The sequence below is a fragment of the Myotis davidii genome, unplaced genomic scaffold, assembly GCF_000327345.1.
Source record: "Myotis davidii unplaced genomic scaffold, ASM32734v1 scaffold37, whole genome shotgun sequence".
In the NCBI taxonomy this organism is placed as follows: domain Eukaryota; kingdom Metazoa; phylum Chordata; class Mammalia; order Chiroptera; family Vespertilionidae; genus Myotis; species Myotis davidii.
This window is the reverse complement of record NW_006289395.1, coordinates 4775219-4784436: the sequence shown is the minus strand read 5'-3', so window position 1 is coordinate 4784436 and position 9218 is coordinate 4775219.

Here is a 9218-nt window from a genome sequence, read left to right as displayed (position 1 = left end):
GTATTATTCCTATGACATTTATTTTCCTCATAGAAAACCCTATGAATCAATGCATTCTAAAGAAAAGTCTATGGTTTTTAGCTTTACTATCATAGGGAGATGCCAAACAGGCAAAATGCATTTCAGTGAACGTGACTGAGATATTACAATGCTATCGATGTTTGAAGTCCTGTGTGCCCCACCCTGCAAGGTGCTTGTTCCCAGTCAGGGCTGGGCGAGGGGGCCTTGGGCACAAGGTCAGTAGTTCACCCCCTCTAAAGACCCTGAGAATTGCCCCTGAGGACAATAGGGGATCAAAAGGTTGACTTCTTAGTTGACACAGGGCCACCTGCGCAGTCTTGAACACTCAACAGGAGAAATACAAAATAGGAGGGAACCAAAAGACCCTTCGTTGAGCTCCTAGAATGTGACTTAGATGGAAAGACCTTGTCCCACTCTTACTCTGGATCCCAGAATGTCTGGTCCCTCTATTGAGAAGAGAATTATTATACAGAGCAGGAGCTTCAATTTATCTAGAAAACAAAGTTATTAAACTGCAAGTACCCAAGGAAAGGAGCCATCTCATAGGTCTAGTCTTGCAAACCTTAAAGAAACAGGATGGACCAATCACATTCAAAGGAGTCAATTCATTAGTATGGGCAAATGAGAAAGATGGTATTATTCCTATGACATTTATTTTCCTCATAGAAAACCCTATGAATCAATGCGTTCTAAAGAAAAGTCTACGGTTTTTAGCTTTACTATCATAGGGAGATGCCAAACAGGCAAAATACATTTCAGTGAACGTGACTGAGATATTACAATGCTATCGATGTTTGACGTCCTGTGTGCCCCACCCTGCGAGGTGCTTGTTCCCAGTCAGGGCTGGGCCAGGGGACCTTGGGCACAAGGTCAGGAGTTCACCCCCTCTAAAGACCCTGAGAATTGGCCCTGAGGACAATCGGGCATCAAAAGGTTGACTTCTTAGTTGGCACAGGGCCACCTGCGCAGTCTTTAACACTAAACAGGAGAAATACAAAATAGGGGGGAACCAAAAGACCCTTCGTTGAGCTCCTAGAATGTGACCTAGATGGAAAGACCTTGTCCCACTCTTACTCTGGATCCCAGAATATCTGGTCCCTCTATTGAGAAGAGAATTATTATACAGAGCAGGAGCTTCAATTTATCTAGAAAACAAAGTTATTAAACTGCAAGTACCCAAGGAAAGGAGCCATCTCATAGGTCTAGTCTTGCAAACCTTAAAGAAACAGGATGGACCAATCACATTCAAAGGAGTCAATTCATTAGTATGGGCAAATGAGAAAATAGAAAGAGCCAAAAGGGCCCATCCTGTATTCATTAAACTGATACTTTCCCTCCTTAGTTTGTTATTTTCACTTTTCTCTTACAGGAAGATTCCTCCCTGAGATGCAGTAACTCATAACATAAGTCCTAAAACTATGAACATCCACGTCCAAACTTCTTCCTCACTTTCCTCACAGTCATTATCCCTGAACTTACCACAACCAATTTTAAACATCCATGAGCCCTGGCCATTCAAAAGGTAGCAGAGATAGACAACCTATCAAACTGTTGGATATGTACCCCAAAAACCATACTTGTGAGGACCCTCATCTCATAGCTATACCTCTAAGTTTAGCCTCCCTAATGCACAGCAATGGGTTATATGCAGGATTTGACTATATACACCAGCACAGCAAACAACTGGGGTGATGGGATAGGAGATTGAGGGGCACCCACAGGCTACACTCAGTGGCTTAAAAAGGAAGAAGCAACCAGGTACCCGGAGGTTATAACAAGCCTATCCCTGTGCATTAGAAATCAATTTGGCTCAGGACCATTTTTAGGAGCAATTTCTCCCATCTGGGAAATAACATTGTAGAGTACAATATCACCAACCATACATAGCCTCACCCCATAAACAATGATACTGGCAAGGAAATTATCTCTGTTAATAAGTCAGTTCATTGGGAAAATAGATTACTAAATGGCATTGGCCACTGGGAGGCAGATGTCCTACCATTCAAAGATTCATTTGGTCGCCGAAACCGGTTTGGCTCAGTGGATAGAGCGTCGGCCTGTGGACTGAAGGGTCCTGGGTTCGATTCCGGTCAAGGGCATGTACCTTGGTTGTGGGCATATCCCCAGTGGGAGATATGCAGGAGGCAGCTGATTGATGTTTCTCTCTCATCGATGTTTCTAACTCTCTATCTCTCTCCCTTCCTCTCTGTAAAAATCAATAAAATATATATTTTTTAAAAAAAGATTCATTTGGCAATGAAATATGTGGAGGTACCCTGGAAAATAGATAATAATGGCAATTTAGCCAACACTCTTACCCACCGAGCTGATAAAACTTTGGCTCACCTTATTAATATACAGGAACCTAAAATTCTAATTTAATCACTCACATGATTTTGACAACAACTACCCAATTACCACTCCTTATGCAGGGATGATTCCTTTCTGGGAATATGCCCAGTATAGTTTGACCCATGGAAACCATGGGACCCTTTGGTAGAACCCTCACTGGTTGGTATTAACACCCTATATATTTATGCTTGGGTACAGGCATATACCACAGCAATTTCACTTAAGGGCAAAGGGAACTTCTAGCTGTGTGGTACCTATTTTATCTTCAACCTACCCAGACAGTGGCGAGCGGCTGCACTGTCATTAGGATAGTCCCTGAAGCATATAACTTAACCCATCTGGAGTCCTCGGAAAAAATTTCCAATCTTGGCTTCTTTCTAGGTACTGCATTCAAACAAAACAAAACAGTGAATAAAAGGAAGTCCTGGGACCCAGTCTTTAGAATTCTCAATTAAATTTCAGAGTCCTAAGCACTGGCAACCCTAGAATAGACAGGAGTGGTTAGGACATGCAATATGGCAGGACTCTTCTGTTTTTAGGGACCAGTGACGTAGAAAATGGAAAGAATGTATTTATCTTTCCATTTCAGTTACAGTCAATTAGAAACATCTCTTTCCTAATTCAGGAGTCATAGAAGGCTGCCATCATGGCTCTAGAAGAACAACACACAGCTCTCCACTCCTGGGCTGGGCTAGTCTTCCAGGATTGAAGGGCACTGGATGTTCTAACTGCAAGAGTAGGAGGAGCTTGTGCCATGCCAGGGGAGGAATGTTGCTTTTACATAAACACATCAGGAAAAGTAGAAGAGTCTAGAAGTCCTAAAGTAAAATACAGCCATCCTAGAAAATACCAAACCCTGGTCCCAGACCCCCATCCTAAACAAAATCTTCCCAATTTAGGTCCACTTTTAAGCCCACTTATTTTGGTAGTCATAATAAGAAGTGTAAGCCCTTCTTTTAATCCTTGGATCATGTCTATTCAATTGATTACAAAATTTGTAAGTCAGTGCTTAGAAACAAACTGCAGATGGTAATTTCCCAGGGTTACAAACAATTAGGACTACAGCCAGATGGCAATCTGACTCACTTAAAGATGGCCAGGAAACTTTCTGTTCCTCTCATCTAAACCCCACAAGCGCCCCATTTCATTAGGAAGCAATTACTGAAGACTGACCTTTGCCCTTCAGAGCTACTCAAAAATGAGGAGCAGTAGATAATGGGGGGCGGGGGGGAGCGTTGTCAGCATGGCTGTAGGTCCCTGGCTGTTGAAACCTTGTGTGCTTCTCTTTCCATTTAAGTTACAGGAAAAACCAGAGAAAGAGCGCTAACATAACAAAACCAGCCAGAGCCAGCCTGAGCCATGATGGTGCTGGGTGTAGCCTCCAGGAGACCCTGCCCTCGCACACCCTGATCATAACCATTAGGGTGCGGACTGGCACCGCTGGGCCATGACAGGTCCCCCTGGGACCATAGAAGGAAAGAAAGGGTGGCGCCCCATTACGGGAAAGAGACCGACCCATTTCCGAAAATGAATGCACGTGCCTCCCCCTCATTATGTGACCCCCTTAATAATCCCCTTGGACTTCTCTAGAACGAGAAGCTGATCTGTGAGTCTGACTCCCGCTTCTCTCTTCTCTGGCCTTTGAATAAAGCTTGTGTTACTGAACGCTCAGTTTCAATTTCGTTTTGGGCTCAGTGACACCGAATGGAGAAAGAAGCCTTACAAAGACAAAGGTTTTTGCCCAGGCATTAGGTCCCCACAGTAGGCCCTAGATGACCTAAATTAATAACACTTTGCATATAATGCATATGTATATGTATATGTATATGCATATGTATGTGTATGTATATTAGTATATGTAAATATGTGTATATGATATTTATATGTATATTCGTTTCTGTGGCTGCCATAGCAAATTACAGCAAACTTGCTGTCTTAAAACAGAATTTATCTCTTCCAGTTCTGGAGCATGAAGTCTGAAATCAGCACCACTAAACTGAAATGAAGGTGTCAGCAGGACCACTGTCCCTCCAAAGACTCAAGGGAGAGTCTGCTCCTCACCCCTTCCAGTGTCTGGCAGCTGCCAGGATTCTTTGGCTTGTGGCTGCATCACTCCAATCTCTGCCTGTTTTTGTGTTGCCATCTCCACCTCTGTGGTATAGTCTCTCTCTCTGCTTTCCTCTTATAAGGAGACATGTGATGGCATTTAGGGCCCAACCCAATAATTCAGGGTAATTTCCCCACCTTGAAATCCTTAATTCAATCATACTTGCAAAGTCTTCCCCCGCCCTTCAAGTAAAGTAACATTCACAGACTACAGGAGTTAGGGCCTATTTTGGGGGTTCAAGCCTGTTGTACCCTATGATGTGAAATACTTTACGATAATGCAACTGAAGCCCACCTAAGTTAGGTAATTTGCCTAAAGTCATACTTAGCTGTATGCATGTCTAATGTCTTTTATAGCTATATGATTCCAAACCTAGCTTCCTTTTTTTCTTTTTTTTTTACCAGAAAGGCCCCAAATATCACGGAAAAATTAAAATAATGGAATAAATGTTATTATTGCTTTAATTTGCTGTCAGTCATTCCTTATGTGTATTAGAAATATTTTAATTGCTTTGAAAAGGAACTGGACGGTTTGCGTGAGGCACCTTCAGAAATGTAATTCAGCAGCCAGCACACCAGCTGGGTCTTCTTGTCAAACTATGTGATCATTCTCCAAACGAGTTAAATATAAGTTGTCAATGAAAACATTCCACTGCAGGAAGTACTTAACCATAAAATTTCCCTTTAAGATTCAATAAACATATAGAACCAATATCATTCAGACTTAAGATGGAAAGAAGAGGGAAGAATTTGATTTTTCCTCATAAGAAGGTTTTCAGTATATACTATAATTAGGAAAGTAAAGCCTTTTTTATGTCTTCTTTATAATTATCAGGTAAGAGAATGAATTGTATAGGCGATTTCTGTCTCCCACGTAGCTAGCAAATTTCTATGCAGTTATTAATGAATTATAACTAAGGGCTATGCAAATGCCTCTATTGGTAACATACAAGTATAATTACGTTCTGATGATGATGATATAGTTTATTGAGTGCTTACTACATACTAGAAATTGATTCAGGGTTTTATGGCAGTTACACCATGAAGTAGGCAGTATTACTTCCATTACAATTAAGGAACTGAAGAGAGGTCAAGTAACCTGCCAAGGGCACATAACCAGGAAGAGATGGAATGGGTATTTCATTCCAGGCTATCCGACCCCAGAAAATCACTCTTAACTACTGAGCTATTGAAACATAGCATAAAACATAGCACAACATAAAACACAGCAACCCAGATGTTGCAATAGGTAATTGTTAGTGTCCTTTGTCTAAGAGTTTTATGACTACAGATATTCCTACACCAGTAGGCTTGTACAGGGACACAAATTTTAACTTTGCTGATGAAGCTAGGTGAGAAAATAGAAACTATACCCAACACATCTTTACAAATTATGAACTCTTTTTTTAAATCCATTTTTTCTTTTTAAAATTCCTATGCCTTGATATTTAGGCATCCAGTACATGTGTCAGAACTCACTGGGGTCTCCATTTCTCAGCCAGTCACCTCCTCCCGACGGCGGAGTCCATTTGCTCCTACATGGCAGACATCGATGGAGAACTTGGAAAGCCCTGTGGCTGGTTCTCAGACTCTAGCTCAGATGCTGAATCCCGTTTGGTGGTATTTTGGCTGGGTCCCAATCTGGGCTTTGCCCTCCAGAGATAAGATACTGCTAGCTCTAGTCCCCCCTTGGAGTAACCAACTTTGAGTCTGTTTCCTGCCTTTTAATGAGTTAATAACCCTCCTGAATGCCCATGTTTAATATTTCAGTACTTGTTGATAATAATGATTTTCTTTATAAGTGCAATTCTAATGTGGTATAGCATTTAAACTATATATACACACACTTCCACTTTGGTGAAGTATCTATTCAAATATTTTGACCATTTTTTTTACTTGACTTATATGTTTTCCTAGTACTAAATTTTGATTATTCTTTACATAGTTAGGATACAAATTCTTTGCTAAATATATAATTTAAAATTCAAGTTTGTAGTTTGTCTTTTCATTCTGTTAAATAGTGTCTTTCTTAGAGGAAATTTTCAGTTTTGATAAATTCTTTTAAAAAATATATATTTTATTAATTTTTTACAGAGAGGAAGGGAGAGGGATAGAGAGTTAGAAACATTGATGAGAGAGAAACATCGATCAGCTGCCTCCTGCACACCTCCCCCTGGGGATGTGCCCGCAACCAAGGTATGTGGCCTTGACTGTAATCAAACCCGGGACCCTTCAGTCTACAGGCCGACACTCTATTCACTGAGTCAAACCAGTTAGGGCTGATAAATTCTTATATATATTTTTATTTGTCTTATGGATGATGATTTTGGTGTTGTATCTAAGACCTCTTACCTAACCAAAGTCATGAAAATTTTCTTCTCAGCTTTATAATTTTACATTTAGATCTAGGATGCATATGTTAGTTAATTTTTATAAGGTGTGAGGTTTAGATAGAGGTTTATTTTTTTACATGTAAATGCTGAATTGTTTCAATGCCATTTCTTGAAAAGACCATAAGTTACCTAACCGCACTCAAAATATAATAGACAAATTGAATAGCCCTAGAACTTTTAAGGAAATTGAATTAGTACTTAAAAACTTTCTAAGAAAATTCTCCAGGCCCAGGTGATTTCACTGGAAATTTTTACCTAACACTTTTAAAAGAAATAACACCAACCCTATATCTCTCTCTGAAAGTAGAATGGAGGATAAACTTCTCAACTCAATGAGACTATCATTACTGTGACTTTAAAACCAGACAAAAGCAGTACAAAAAGAAAGACAATTATAGCCTAACATTGCCCATGAACATCGATTTTAAAAAAAAGAAGTATCAAATGTATCTAACAATGTATACAAAGAAGAAAGAAGAAATCCACCACAAAATCTATGGAATTTATCTTGGGAATGTAAGCCTAATTCAATATTTAAAAATCAATCAATAAAATTCACCAAAATAGCAACCTAAAATAGAATGAATTCTATATGATTATATCAATTGATGTAGAAAAACCATTTGACATAATTCTACCTCCATTCATGATCTGAATTCCCAACAAACTAGAAATAGAAGGGAACTTCCTCAATCTGATAAAGAGCATCTAAATAAAACCCTTACCACATTGCAATTCATGACGAAGCACTTACTGCTCCCCCCAGAAGATTCGGAGCAAAGCACGTGATGTCCCCGCCTTTGCTGTTCCACACCAAGCCCTGTGTTCTTGGCTGTGCCCTGGAAAACAGCAAGAACGAAACACGAAAGCTTTTCCTCTCGAATGGCACAGAGACAAAACGAGAGTAAAAATAACTGGCCAGTTGGAGGAAATGGCTCAGAATGGAAAGAAAAATAATGAGGATATATAATGCAAAACAACATGCCCTGATTATTTTTTTCTTGGGGAAGGAAAATTTGACAGGATATTTAAGAGGATATTGATAGAAGATGGAAATAAAGAAGGTATTTTCTGAGATTTTTTGAAATGTAATTATGTAAGTTTCCATGCAATAAAAAAATCTAAAGAGCAAAGCTATTACTAAGTACCATTGATGAGAAAGTCAACAAGAGGTTCTTGCTTTCAATTCATATAAAGTAGAGAGGAAAGGGTGAAGACACCTCAATGCACCTCAATAAGATGAATAGAAAAGGTGCTTACTTGTTTCTAGAAACATATTTTTATATCTTGCTGTAAATCTTTTAAAATGTAATGCCATGGTAACAGTAGTGTTATGCTTTAAATAAACTTAAAAGTTCTATTTTTGATAGAAAAAACAATAATTGAGTGCAAAATCATGCTTATCTGTGGTTCTCACTTGAATACTCTGAGGGGACGTTCAGTTTTTGGCACCAAAGCTGTTGAATGTAGTGGTTAAGACCTTGTTCTTTTTTTAAAATTGGAATTCTGGCCACAGCTGTGGTGGTGCGACCTTGGGCAAGTTACCTAACCTCTTGTGTTTCAGTTTCCATGCTGTACAATGCAGGAAATAATAATAATAAGACCTGCTTCCAGGGCTGCTAGAGGAACTGAAGAGGTCACACTTTATTTTTATTTTTTTATATATTTTATTGGTTATTTTTACAGGGAGGAAGGGAGAGGGATAGAGAGTTAGAAACATTGATGAGAGAGAAACATCGATCAGCTGCCTCCTGCACACCCCCTACTCGAAATGTGCCCGCAACCAAGGTATGTGCCCTTGACCGGAATCGAACCTGGGACCCTTCAGTCCGCAGGCTGATGCTCTATCCACTGAGCCAAACTGGTTAGGGCAAGAGGTTGCACTTTAAAGTGCTTAGACTAGTGCTTGACATGGAGTAAAGGTAGGTGTTAGGTATCATTAGCTGTCATTATCACCTACCATCTGGTGGTAAATTATCTGAATTGAATAATTAGTCCCTAGGGGGGAAATAACAAAATAAAAAATTATGCACTAAACACTCATATTTTTAATGTTACAGTACATATGCCCTGGATACTATTTCTTGCTTCTGGGAACTGTGAATAGTACTCAGTGGGAGGTAGAGTTAAAACAAGGAGTAATGAGGATAAAATACAGATTTTTAGGGAAACCAGGCATTGGCTGCTCGCTGAAGACAGAACTTTATCAGCTCCATACTCACAACCTCTCAATTCTGTTACTCTTCTTCTAAGGCAATGGTTCTCAACCTGTGGGTTGCAACCCCTTTGGGGGTTGAACGACCCTTTCACAGGGGTCGCCTAAGACCATCAGAAAACACAGATATA